The 14971-nt window shown below is 29.7% G+C and overlaps 1 protein-coding gene across 3 annotated transcripts in view; it reads right to left on the bottom strand.

Annotated features, from left to right (window-relative positions):
- LOC107447483 (uncharacterized) overlaps window positions 1-14971 on the bottom strand; it is a 500770-nt gene that overhangs the window by 183178 nt on the left and 302621 nt on the right. For 2 of the 3 annotated variants that reach the window (XM_071188145.2, XM_071188146.2), the window contains one exon: window positions 7072-7099. The exons of the other annotated variant lie outside the window; for it this stretch is intronic. The gene's annotated coding sequence lies outside the window, so the exon portion shown is untranslated. The remainder of the gene's footprint in view (window positions 1-7071; window positions 7100-14971) is intronic. 3 annotated transcript variants of the gene reach the window in all.

Raw genomic sequence — 14971 nt, 5'->3', positions numbered from 1 at the left:
GTTTGATGTATATTATCAAGACTTAGATGCATCAGACTCGATGTATATATTATTGAAAATAACATACATCAAACCACAATATTACTGTAAATATGTATCAAAAAAATATTTAGATGTAGCACTAAGTTCAATGATTTGACCTTATCTTTAGAAACAGTAGTTTTAATGTGTAGTATAAATATTGAAAGCTTATAGCATTAGTTAATTTTAAAATATTCAAGTTTACAAAATATAGATTTTGTTTTATTATAAAGATAAGCTTCTTCTTTACATTATCTTAAAGTTTCAGCTTTGGTTTAGTTTATTTTCTAGACATTTGGAGGAGGCAAAAAGACGCCTTCGAGAAGTCTGTGTACGTGTTTGTACTGAGAAGGGATTTTCTATAAGGTCCAGCTGGAATTGAGAGAACTGCAGAAAGTCTCGAACATTCTATTGAAATGTTCATCGTACGAAGAATCCACAGAATAACAAAAAGAACATAATAAAATATTGTGTTTTATAAAACATCTAGTCTAGCATTTTTATGTTTTTGAACTTTTCTCAAAATGAAAGATATGTCTTTTTGAAAGAAAACAGAAACACAAAATGGATATACATTTTAATATGAAAAAAAAAATATATTTTGTATTTTTATGGGAATTTTTTAAATTCCTGATGAGAGAATTGTTGATGAAATGTTAAAATATATTCTAACATTTTAATTCTTTATTACAAAATGAAAATATTTTGGATCATTCTACAAAAAACTTAATTTAAATTATGTCCTATGATTAGATAGGTTATAATATTAAATAGGTTATTATAATATATAAGTTATGCACAGTTTGAAATCCTCTGGAAATTCCGTTAATCATATTAATCAATATTTGATCTCTAACTAATATTGCAATAAGTACTCACTCATAAATCATTAGGAATGAGTTTATAATGATAGTTATAATATGATAATATAATAATTATGATGTGAATATATCATGATAATTTTAAAAAATAAAGAGTAATCACTTTCCCACGTTTATGTAGCTTGATTTACTTAATTCAATTTAAAAGTGAGTTATTAAAAATAATTGGTGTTTACAGCCTATTAAATTTATTACAAATTTAGATAATAAAATAATTAACACTAGATTGCCTAAGGAAGTCACTTTGACTGCTTTTAATTTCAATTAGAAAAACAATGATGCATATAAGGACACAATTTATCTTGGTATATGCTCTGAGTGAACATTTCGTCAAAGTGACAAAATAATTATTTTTTTTTATTTTATAACTGTCATTTAGCAGCTGACCCAATTTAAGGTTTCTAATTAATGTTCATCTCCGTAGTCTTGTAATTTTGAGCCCAAATCAGAAGACAAAGGAACTCCTGGATAAAGTACTGAGAAAAGTTTTCTTTCATGGATGACTTTTTGATGGAACCTACCAGCATTTGCATTATTACATGGTGAGAAATTAATTTTAGGTCCCAAAGGGGGTACACAATATGGACCTACAGTTTACTATGTATGCATAACTAAAATAGTGTTCTTAGCAGCTTAAAATGAAGAAATTCGTGGTCACTTTTTATTTTCAAAACAAATCCCAGTATCAGACCTTAATATTAACCATGCACGGTAAGCCTGTGGCCAAAAAGACTCTAACCGCTGAGGATACTTTACATCCGTCACTTCTTCAAGGAAATGAATTTTGTTATTAGCAAAAAAATATTTCGTCCTTCTATTTTATTCCCCCCCCCCCAAAAAAAAATCCATATAACCTAATATATCTCATTTTTCTAATAATCACCTTAATGTGGATACCATATGGCTGAATCAATGCTACCTTAATAACAAATTGAACAGAATGTCACCCTAAAAGCAAATAGAACAGAGATATAATTTAGACCCATACGATGCGGGAATCGAACCCGGGATATTCTTGGTACGAAATCAACTGCTTGACCACCTTAAAATGCTCTCGACTTTCTTCCACTCTTTATTTTCGATCATCACCATAGTTTCATCTTTCTAGTTCACAAAGCCTCATCGTAGTGCATTTCCGAAATGCACTACGATGAGGTTTCGCCTCGTTAAACTGTTCTACCGTAAAGTGCTCGACTTCGCGTGCAGGTCGTTGGGCTACCGAAGCGGGGGTGCCATCCCCTCTGCAGAGGATCAAAATTGTGATGACTTGTCTTCGGATCATTCTCAGGGATGTGCCCCAGACCGTCGCCAATAGCTCATTGTGCAGCTCTAGTGCAACGTAAATTAACTACAACAACTACAACAACAACAACGATGAGGTTTCGAGTTAAAGAAGCATTTTCGACATGTATTTGAGAGTTCCGATTTCTTCACGGCAAGATTATATATATATATAGTTTAAAATCTTTGCATTGTTTCAAGTGTAAGGCACTTAAACTATGGCTTTTTTTATTTTCCTTGGTGACGGAGCTTCGAAAAGCGTTAAGGATTAAAAAAAAATGCATAATCTAGTAACAGACATAGCAACGATACAAAAGACAATGAGTCAAAGACATAAGTTTTAGCTGTTCTTAATGTTGACAAAACGAAGGAGATTTTCTTAGTAATTCTTTCATTTATTTATAATTTTATTTATCAAGCTACAGTTTTTTTTTCTACCAATAGTTAGTGAAAGATTCTAAAAGTATAATCACTGAACGGATGTACCAGTTTCAAATACTTAAAACTCAATTTTCTTAACTTTTTGTGCACTATCATTCTTTTGCAACGGATTGTCAAGTAAAAAATAATGCAATGAAGATTTAAGGCAAGCAATTAACTCTGATAAATATTTATATCTTTAACTTAACGACGTCTAAAATATTTACTTAAGGATTAAGACAATGCATAATCTAGTAACAGACATAGCAACGATGCAAAGGACAATGAATCGAAGACATAAGTTTTAGTTGTCCTTAATGATGACAAAACGAACGAGATTTTTTATGAGTTAATTAACTCGAAAATGACGTCTTCTAGCAACAATCAACACTATGAATTAACATAAAACAATTACTTCCAATTCTAGGCCTAGGTTTGGAATAAATATTTTACCTAGGCATTTGAATTGTCTTCAACGTCGTTATTGTTCCATGTTGGGAAGTGCTTTAAAGGCGACGATTGCTGGGATGGGAGAAACAATTCTAATTTAGAAAAGAGTGTTCAAGCAGCTAGCTCATTATGATTCGTTGTTAAATTACGTGCACATTATTCGCTTATTTGGTTCGTGGAAATTCAGGGTGGTTCGCTAAATTTATACAATGGCACTATTTCCTCTTTTAAAAGAGAAGGTAGAATAGCTAAGATTGTTAAGTAATTGGATGAATTCTTTTTCATATTGTTTAAGGTGTATCATTTTAATAAAAACACATTAAAAATCACTTTTCGAATTAAAAAAATTATTTTAAGAGCAACGTTTTGTTTGATTATTTTAATTTGATAAATTTCATTAAACTAAATACATGCGGGGGAAGTTTGATATTTTTTAATGAAAAGAAACAGTCAAATACATTACTATAATCAATAAATATTAAGAATAATAATTAATCCGTAAAAAATATTTTGCACCAGCATTTTAACAAATTAAAATCCGAAATTTCATTACATACTGATAGTGCTATGTAAGTGAATAGTGAAAGAAATTTATATCTTATGTGCTAGTGACCTCTTTAGCTGTAGAAAATCTCAACGTTTGATCACATAGACTTATTAGAAGCTTTACATTACTTATATGTTATGAAGGCTAGGCATTTGTTTTTGAAGCTAAATACTAATTATGGAATAATTATACACTGTTAACAAGGGCTTCTCAAAATTGAGTAAAAATATGCCAAAATAGCTGAAAAAAACTAAACTTAGTTGCGTGACAGTCCATGGAGATCCAAGGCCTACTGTGCCCATCTCAGTTTTCTTGACCTTGGGCTCTGGGGTGCAGGAACAGATGCTCTAGTAAGGAGGTCAACCAAACGCGGAATCCCCCCGTGTTTAGTTCCCAAGCATGCTTGGTACTCATTTATCGACGCACTAAATGGATGAAAGGCTGAGTCAACCTTGTTCGACCTGACGATCGAACCCAGAACCTGTGGCACGAGAGCCTATATATAGCTCCAAAACAAATAATAGCCGAATTTGAAAATCCCGTGTATTCAAGAATGAAATAGCTTATTTTCATGTTTGTGCAAAAAGACCAATCTCAAATGAGACGTGGAGGGGGAAATGTTTTGAGAGAGACGTTCATTGGCTGCTGAAGGAACTTGGAACCAACGAACTCTGGGTTTGAATTAGGGTGCTCTAACCACCATAGTTGTACTGCCCAGTCAAGGAAGAGTTAAGTAACTTTTATAGTGAACGCCGCAATGACACGTCACGGCATACTAATTTCCAATTTTAATTGTACAAAGGGTTGCAAGGAGAAAAATATGGTCCCAATAGTTTAGTCAGGAGATAGGTAATTTTAATTTCATATTTTGCTTTTTTCGCTTTAACTTAAAAACTTTTAAGCAAATGGATTTAAGCACTTATAAAAAAAAGTTTCCTCGTACACAAACTTTCAAGTAAAATTCTCTCTACAATTTCTGTTAAATCAATTCTACAATAATTATTAAATAATATGCAACATAATTGTTTACTATGGTAGCAGTGTTTAAATAAGTAGTGTAACGTAAATTCATGGTTTTTATGAAATGTATTTTTATTTTTTTATTATTTGTGCAAATTTTTAAATGTCTTACGCATAAGCAGGGAAGTCAACTGCTTCATTAGTAGGAAAATATCTTATTAAACTTTAGAAAAATAAGAAATAAACATTTTTGAATTTTGGATGTTTTTGCTAAAACTTTTGAATGCCTCTCTGCAAAAGTCAAAGTACAAAGTAACAAAGACAAAGCAGTACTTTGCATGAGCTTTTGAATCGTCCATATGTAGTCGCGAAGAAAATAACTTAAAATCAAATTTATTAAACTCAAACTCGTATATTAAAACATAAAATGTGCCATTACTAGGAAAAAATTTCCCACCAAAGCGTGGCATGATTCATATGATAAAAATTGTTTTAAATCATAATTACTAATCCAAAATTAAAACGTAATACCATAATTTGTTTTCCACTTAAGAAAAATCTCCCACTTTTAAATATGTGTTAAGAATATTAATACGAATATCATTTTTTTAACCTTTGGAATTGAAATAAAAACTTTGTTTTGTTTTCCATACACACTTATTATTATAAAAATTTTGCATTAATAAAAAAATAATCCAATAGTCTTTTATCTCGATCTTTCGAAATAATCATTCAAACAGTTTTGGTCTGAAAAATTTTGAAAAATATTTACAGCTAGAAGAATGGTTATTTCCTTGAAGATAGTGTAGAACAGGATTCCAGCTAGTTTAAAAATATTTAAGAGTGGAAAGTAATTTACGTTAAACATTAGTAAGACCATACTTTTCTTAAGATACTACTTTAAGGTTAAAATATCTGTTGCAGGCCGGGATAGCTTGGTCGGTAGGGCGCTGTGCCCATGTCCATTCATGGGTTCAATCCCCGACGGCCGAAGACTCCCGGTGTAGTAAATGGGGACGGTGGGGGTTCCGATCAAGGAGCTTCCTTGTTTTCTGGATTGGTTCAAAATTACAAGACTACGGAGTTGAACATTAGTAGTCGTAAATCCAAAAGTTGGGCGTCGGCTGTTCAACGACGGATATAAAAAATAAGATATCTGATGCGAAAACTTTTCGTATAAATTTTCTTCTTTGAAAAATAACATATTGTGGTGGTAACAAATGTATAGAAGCTTCGAATTTTAAAAAAATTGTCTTCATTGAAAATTTTTAAGTCCCGAGGGAACTTTGATTAAATGTTAACACTATTTTGTTCCTAAGCAGTAGCTCTAGTGCAACGCTAACAACTAAATAAAATTAAGTGCTCAATTGCAATTACTTTTACTTTTAAAAATACCAGAAGAATAAAAAATAGGTGTTAGACTACCGATTAAAATGAACATTTTAGAAAATCACTCAAAATATCGAATAAAGGAATCACTCAAATAACCTATTTCGTTTTGTATCCAGTGTGTTTTGTACTCATTGCGTACTTAAATTCTAAATATTAAAATAACGAAATGATTAAAACGCGTTCGAATTTTTTTTATCCACTGAAAATCTAATTTAAAAATGCACTTATTCTTTAGAGATATTTTAACTTCCCCCTTTAAAATAATTTTAAACATTCTCTCTCCACGCAGTCGATAAACTCACTCTTCAACATTCCAATTTTAAAATACTACAGCTACATCCCTCTCTCGTTAATTTCACGCCTTTTTAGCACACAAGTTCTTCAAATTTAGAAAATACACAGTTTAGTTGCACTAAGTGTTATTGCAGTGCAATATTTTCTGTTTTCCTAGGCACTGAACACAAGTGTACTTTTAGAAGCTTTGCTGCGATATTAAACATTGCGCATTGTGAATATTGTTAAGTATTACGAGTAACTTCAAACAATGGGGCTCTGGGTGAGAAAAAGAACAAGTGCTCGATGTCATAATAGGACGCGGGGGCGTACTAACAGTTGTGACACAGCTTTAGGAGTGTCATTATTGCCGCTTAGCTATAACAAAAGATCGGGATTTAGTTTCCCTTCCCCCACTCCTTTAGATATAGGGAACGAAGAATTATTTTCGCCTGAAACCACCTGTCAGGCAACAGATGGATGATTAAAGCCCGGTCCCTCCATAGAATTAACCCATATAAAAGGACGATGGATAAAGAAATAAATGCTGCAATTCTTATTAACTCTAAATTTATTCGATAAGTCGAGTCACAGTTTGTCAAATGTTATCCAATAAAATGCAAATATGGATACACATACGAGAATTTGTTTTGATTTTTGTCTATGAATTGAAATATTTTTTGACTAGATTTCTGTTATATAAAAGAATTATTTAAGTACAGCAATTTATTTTACTAATTACAGATTATGTTTGTTTTCTGTTTACGTAAGAAAAGAAATATTTATATAAATTAGATGTTAAATAAAAATCTATTGAACAATGAGATGTATTTTAAAAAGGCTTACCTTTAAAGATGTTCTGAACGATAAAAATCTGAAATGAAAGTATAGAAATATAATCAATGTATTGTAAAATCACTCATAATTAAGTAGGGGAGAGTGGGGTCAATTGTAACATTTTTTACTTAACTATTTTTAACTAACAGAAAATCCAATATATTATCAGTATTAATTGACAGACGAGTAAAGTAGACTATTCTCTACAAGAAAAAAAAATAAATACCTTATTTTAAATGTTATTATATTAGTAATTAACAATTTTCGACAGTCGTGCACTTGTTACAATTGTCCCCACTTACGGGGTCAATTGTAACAGTTCATAAATTCAACTAAAACATAGTTAATTATACATATTATCATAGTTGTGATATATTTTTTTATTGATCAAAATAGTAGTGATATTTTAGGAGTAAGAATAATAATGAGCAGAGACCTAAAGGGTTCAACTTTTAACTTTAAGGGGTTAAAAATTTTAATTTATGCTGTGAAAGGTGACAAATAAAATAATGCACATGCAACATAATATAAATGATATAGGAAACTATTGGTGGTTCTTAAAGAGTTAAGTAATTGTTTGTAAGCATAAGATTATTTATTTTCAGCTGTTACAATCGTCCCTTTACTTATTGTTACAATTGTCCCCAAGACGCCATTTCAGCTTCATTTGTTAAAAACAATGCTAGTTAATTAACTAAACTAATCTTTTTTTCTGAAATGTTAATTAAGGTGTCCACTTACATATTCGGTTAATAATTTTTATTGATTTAAACAAAATTACTTTGTTACAATATAATATTCTAATGCCAAAAAAATTACTTACGTAGCGTGAAAATATCTTTTGTGATGTAACTCTTTCAAAAGTACCTAGAAATGGTTGCCAGCAGGGGTGTACATGTAGATTTATTAAATACACCTTGTGCGCCACCTAAGAACCAAATCTAAAACCCGACACTCGAAAATTTTGCTCTGTTACAATCGTACCCTGTTACAATTGACCCCACTCTCCCCTACTGAAGATTATTTTTAGGTGTTTAAAGTAAAAAGTAAATATTCAAGAAAAAAAATTGAGTTAAAGATTTTCACCTCTTGAAAAAGGAAATACTTTAATGTGTCGCAAAATTGATAACATTTTGAAGTCATTTCTAATTACAGCTATTTTTTACCGTTTTCATTATATTATTACAATGTGCAATTTATCTTGATTCTATTTCTTATATAAAGAACATTTTGAATCTTAATATAGATTCATCATACGTTACAAATAATACATGAAATAATATGTAAATGAAAAACATTTTTTTCACGCGAGTCAACGAATTACGGGAGGGCCAAGAATTGGTTGCTAGTAGCGGCAAGATCTAGTGAACATGAAGGAGAATGGCGAAGTTCCAATTACAATTACAATTACAATTCATGTAGTATTACCATAGTCATTGTGCAGTGATTAGTTTGGCTACGCCATGTAATAACACAGGAGATGATCTGTTGACCAAGTTTTTGCATCATTTGGTCAAATTAGTACCAAATACAGTCGGACCTCTATTTAACGAAGTCGCTAAATCCCGATAAAAAGTTCGTTATAAGGAAATTCATTAAATCGAAAATCACCTTTTGAAATTCTTAAAAATCACAAAAAAGGTTATGAATTCATAAACTCTGGACACAAATTAAATAGAAATTGATACACCTTTATCCTGTAAACTAGTATCTACTATTTATTTTATAAATCTTAACCATAAAAGAAATTTGCATGGAAGGCAAGAATTGAACAAAACATTATCCAGTGACACACTATCATGCTACATATATTTTCAATTAAAAAAAACTATATTTATGTATTAAATTGTAGCTGCATTTTTTATTAAAGTAATTTTAATCATACATTATCCCGTGCGTTCTTAAGTTCAATTGCTACTGATAAATTCCGTTAATTTTGTTTGAGTTTTCCGTTCGAAATGCAAACAAAAAAGTAAAGGGATTTTACTGCTTTCTCTATAAGTTCAGTGGCTTTGAAAATCAGTTCAAGGTCACTTCCCCTGTAAAATGCGTTAACAAGTTTGAAATGTTCTTTAATATTTTAAGAATTAGGGAAAGTGGATTTCAAAGAAAATTTCTTCAAACAGAAAATTCCTTTCGCTATTTGGAAGTTATTTTACGAAAAAATTTCTAAAATGTTCTTGGTTCCTAGAAAAAAATCATAAAATAGAGAAATTCGCGAAATTTAAGTTCGATAGAAGTCCGACTGTATATCTATTGTGATCTCTGAACAAGTTTCCTAAAATCATAGAGGATCATGCCTGTGCTAGAGCAACTAACGTTCACCAACAGCACTTGGGAGTGGTCTTTTGTTATTCATATTTGCTTTACAAACACTTAAGTCAACTATCACTTAAGCCAAATGCACTATTAATCTTTCGCAAAGTCTATGGTGCCAGAGCTCCTCGTAAGACCTCATATTTCAAAATAATGTGAATTTCTAACCGTTTCTCTTTCAATAAAAATAATTTTTAAATAAAATGTTTATTTTTTATGTTTTTTTAGAATCTGCAATGATTTCTTAAAGCAGGAGAGACAGGCAATTTCTGGACAAAAGAAAAAATATGTAAGATACTTAACCAATGTTTGATAATAAACTGCTGAAATTGACAAATTCAATGGCTTAAAAATTTTATCATGTACGACTTAATGCCAACCTCTTGCTCTAGTCTAGACGTCTTAAGTAACAAAATTTAAATAATTTAAAGTTGAACTACGAAGCCGGAGCTCCTCGTAAGAGCTCATATTTCAAAATAATGTGAATTTCTAACCGTTTCCCTTTCAATAAAAATAATTTTTAAATAAAATGTTTATTTTTTAAGTGTTTTTTTGGATCTACAATGATTTCTTAAAGCAGAAGAGACAGGCAATTTCTTGAAAAAAGAAAAAAAGATGCAAGATATTCAGCCTATGTTTAATAATAAACTGCTGAAATTGATCAATTCAATGGCTTACAAATTTCATGATGTACGACTTGATGCAAACCTCTTGCTCCAGTCTAGACGTTTTAAGTAACAAAATGTAAATAATGTAAAATTTAACTATATCTTGTACTGTCGAACTTTCTTAAGTTAAGTAAGAATTTCGAGAACTATGGGCGTTCCTCGATAAGTTCATGCAAATGTCTTCAATTTGACCTATTTTTTTAAACCTAGGAAACATAAATCTATGTGATTTACGAAAAAATATGCAGGCATAAAAGGATTTCATCCCAACACTATTTTAAAACTGAGTGAAAACGGGAAATATATAACCGTCTCCTAATGCAAAATGGAATTTTCAACACTCGAAAACTTACGAACTAAAGGATGATTCGAGAATTCTCTTTAAATTTAACTTAAGCTTTTAAAAGTCTACGGGACGTGCAGTAGTTTCTAGAATGCTGTCGAAGCTTAACAGCTGAAACAAAATGGAAAACTTTAATATTCATTCACGAAATTACCTCTGCGAGGAATGAAAATTTCTGTTAATCAAGGAATAAAAGAGAAAATATAATTTTACTTGTAAAAAAAGCTCTTAATCAACTGAAGAAAGTAGGAAAACAACCACGAAGGAAAATCACGCAGATAGGGAAAGGGTAAATTTCTAATACAAGGTAAATTTATAAATAAAATTAAAATTTCATTAAATTATAATTTATAATAAAATTATTATTCTTTTATAATTATAATAATAAGGGTAAATCAAAGGATAAATTTATATGCAGGACTATCTCTTTTTTTTCGGTGTTGTATTTTTTCGGTATTAAGGTAACAGAGAAAAGTTTACCATTTTGCTGTTGATGCTGACATATCGTAACTACAAATCTAATTATCTATGATCTTATTGAAACTTTGTAGAAGTTTTAGTTAATAAAATGTAAATATCATAAAAATTACCTACGCACTGTCAAACTTCAATACATAAAGTGATAAGAATATTGTAAACTGAGGGCTTTCCTTGCTAAAGTCTTACAAATATCTTCAATTTGATCTAAATTTTTAAACTTTGGAAATTTAAAGATGTGATTTAAGAAAAAAAACTAAAGTATGCATAAAAATATCCTCCCCAATACTAATTTAAAAAATGAAGAAAAAATCCGTTTCTTAATGCAAAATAGAATTCTCTCCATATAAAAATTTATGAACTAAATGTTGATTCCAGAATTCTCTTCAAGTTTCAGTTAAGCTTTCGAAAATCAATGAGATGTGTAGTTTTACGATTACAGTTGAAACGAAATGGAAAATAATCATTTTCATTCACGAGATGCTCTCAGTTTGGAATGAAAATTTCTATTAATCATGGAGAGAAAAAATAGAAAATATAATATTACTTTAAAAAAATCTTAATAAACAGAAGAAAGTAGGAAAACAAATCCGAAAGAAAATCACACAGATAATGAAAGGGTAAATTTCTAATTTATATACAGCACTATCCCGTTTTTTGGGGTATTAAGGTAACTGAGAAAGCATACCATTTTGCATCCCGTTTTTCCTATTCTTTGCACCCAAAGTGAAGACTGTAATCCTTTGTGAAATTGACTTCTTCAGTAAAAAAGGGATTCCGTAATGAAGTATTAAGCTATATGATCCTTGCCTAGCATGGAAGTCCCAAAAGCAAATCAGATTTTTTTCACTCTTTGTGAAATGTATTTAAAAGTTTGAAGTTATAGGATGGTTTGAGAGGAGTTCTTATGACTAAAAACTGTTACATATCAATTGATTTTCTGATTTATTTTTCTCTTGGTAGATAAAGTTTTGCTTTTTTTTTTCTTCTTCCTCTCTATATAATTCTTAAAGTTCGCAGGAAGTAATTATTTTTGTTTAGAATTTCAATTACTTGTTGCTGTCAGTTATTTTTTAAACATTGTCCCAGATAAAAACGAAAATGATTAATTGAGTTATTTATAAAATTTATTCTGCCTTAAATTAAAAATAAAAAATCAATTATAGATATTTTCAGAAAAAAATGCGAATAATTAAGAATTTTAATAATTGAGTTATAAATATAAATTATTCAATCTTAAAAGAAACACAAATCAATTATCGAAATTTTTTTCGCCAAATAATTAAGAATTTTAATAATTGAGTTAGATATAAAATTTATTCTGCCTTATAGGAAAAATAAATCAATGATAGATATTTTCCCGCACATAGTCCCAAATAAAAATACAAATAATTAAGAGAATTTTAATAATTGAGTTATTTATTAAATTTATTTTACCTTAAAAAATAATTCTAGATATTTTTAAATTACATTAAAATAGAGAGTGGTCAAATATCTCAAGGACATATATATAAAAATACACAGATATAGAAATATTTTCGAAAGAGCTATTCAATTATGCCGAACTCACCCCTAACTTCCACTCTGGAAAACAAATTTAAAATCTTAATAAGAAATTCTTATTTTTGTTGCAGATTCGGATTCTCCATAAATAAAATTTCCTGCTTTTGTCTGCAAGTGTTTGCAATTCGCTGAAATGGTGCTGTAATCACAAAAATGAATAAAAAAATGAGCAAGTCCTTTATATTGGAAATGTCTTAAGAAATATATGCCAAATCGAAACAAAAACAGACGTGTTTGTTATTTTAAAAATGCTTGTCTGACGGGTTATTTTAGTTTGAAATTTAGGTAAAAACTTAAACTTTCAAATGACATATTCGTCGCTAAGTAGATTTTTTGTAATTTTTTTTAATTTTAAATTGATATATAAGGTTAAAAATCTAGCGCCAAGAAATGATAGTCACTAGAGTAGCATTCCATGTTACTTTATCTACTCTAAATCTTCAGTGAACTCTGATTCGGCTACTCTTAATCGGCAGGGAACATGTTAATGATTTCAGTTTTATTTCGCAGCCATTGATAAAAATATTTCGCAGAAACCACAAACGTTGGAGAATTAATTAGATAGGAGTTTTAAAAATAGTAAAATGCCTGCCCACAACAGCCCATTGTGAGCCTTGGGAGGGGGTAAGGGAGATTAAGACAATACAATATAGTGACCAGCGTTATGATCTTGGCAATGTGGTCAACTGGTCAGAACTCAGCACAAACAGCCTTTCCTCCTCGCCCAGCTGATACCCACAGACCTAAGGCTGGGTGGGTCTTAAGCAGCAGCAGCAGCCAAAACACCAAAGTTCATTACAATTACAACTCAGTGTCAAGCAGATCAGCACCAATTTTAAAATTTCAAACACGTGTTTTATTTTTATTTATTTATTTTATTCTTTATATTTCATTATTTATATATTTATTATTAAATAATTCATTATTATTTATATATATATTTATTATTTTATTATTTATTTATTTTTTATTTATATTATTTCTATCTTATCGCTTAAGGCGCCATTGGAGAACAAAAAAGTGACACTGGGATAATTTTTTTCTAAAGAATCCAAGTCTTTAATGAATTATGGTTTATGCGTTTGCTGCTGATCTGGTTCCAGTTTATGATACTCCTACATTTACTATCACGAGCTGGTCAAACACCAGTACACAGAATTTCGCCCCCCCCATCCTATTCTCAGGGGGTGAGGTCGCTGGTTATGTTTATTATCATTGATCACGCTTGTATTTTTAGATTTAATACCATGCGTTCTTTTCTCTATATATAACTTAACTGCTCTTCTTTACGTTTTGGTCTTCTTTACTTTCTTTACTTTATGAGTAAAATCTTGAATGGTCAAAAAAAGTAAAAAGCGTCTCCCGTGAATAAAATTTTGAGCGGACAAATTACCCCCTTCCAATTAATAAGTGCCCAAATTAAAATCGTAATTCATACCTCTTGCATTAACTGAAGTTCAGTTGCAATAAACTAGATGGAAATCAAGTCTTGAAATTTGTTCAGGTTAGATGATCATGTCATCATCTAAACTTAAAAAAATAATATTAAATAAAATTTATAATATTTATCGATAAATGGAAAATGAAAAAAAAAACTTTTGATTCTTATTTTTCTTTGACACTCTCGTTTAAGTTTAAAAAAAAAATTTTTTTTTCAAGATATTCTTTCTTCAGTTTGCTTTGCAGTTAAATTGAAAAACATTTAAATCTTTGTTAAACATTTGGCGATTCGAAATGTTATTTAATATAATGATTCAAACTCAAATGATTATACATTGCGGTAGTCACAAATATATTTTCATTTTCGATACATATAACTTATTTCTAATTTGTTATTCTTTGAACGTTGTCATTATACCTACATGAATAAAATCATTTAACTTTTTAAATACTTAAAAAAATTGCGTTTACTATGCGCTTTCACATTTTTCGTATCGAATATTGCTTTTAAGAACATTGTTTATCGAGCATTACATCGATATTGCTTTCAAATGAAACTGTATTTTGTGATAAGTTAAATTTTTAATTTAATCACTGAGACTAATTTCAAGAATATCTATTATTTGCTTTAATCTCTACGAAAAAAAATCTTTTGTGAGTTTTATTAATTCTTAATTAAAATATCTGTTATAATATCTGTTTCAATTCTATCATATAAGATTAATGTATTTTTATGAAACTTTTATTATGATTGAACAATAAATTAATTATATTTTTATTGCCAGGTGTTTTTCAAAGCTTTATGATTATTAAAAGACTTTTTCGATGAGTTACTTATAACTATTCAGAAAAAAAAAACAGTGAAAAATGAATATTCAATCACTATTTTAGGACTTTGCTTCAAATATTGTGAAATAACACCAGGGGCAATTTAATTAAAATAAAGCTTAATAAAACATTTTTTCAATAAATTTAAATTGCCCCTTTCTTTCATATATTGATCCATTTAAAGCCATCTCAAGTGAAAAGAATAGCCTAATTAATTGTTTAGATAATTAATTTAAATGATCAAACTGTACTCTCAAGCGAGCCTTAACACTAT

This window comes from Parasteatoda tepidariorum, chromosome 12 (assembly GCF_982258835.1).
Source record: "Parasteatoda tepidariorum strain Cologne lab strain chromosome 12, Ptep-v5.0, whole genome shotgun sequence".
NCBI lineage: Eukaryota > Metazoa > Arthropoda > Arachnida > Araneae > Theridiidae > Parasteatoda > Parasteatoda tepidariorum.
Note: the sequence above shows the minus strand (reverse complement) of the source record. Positions and strands in the feature narration are given on the sequence as shown.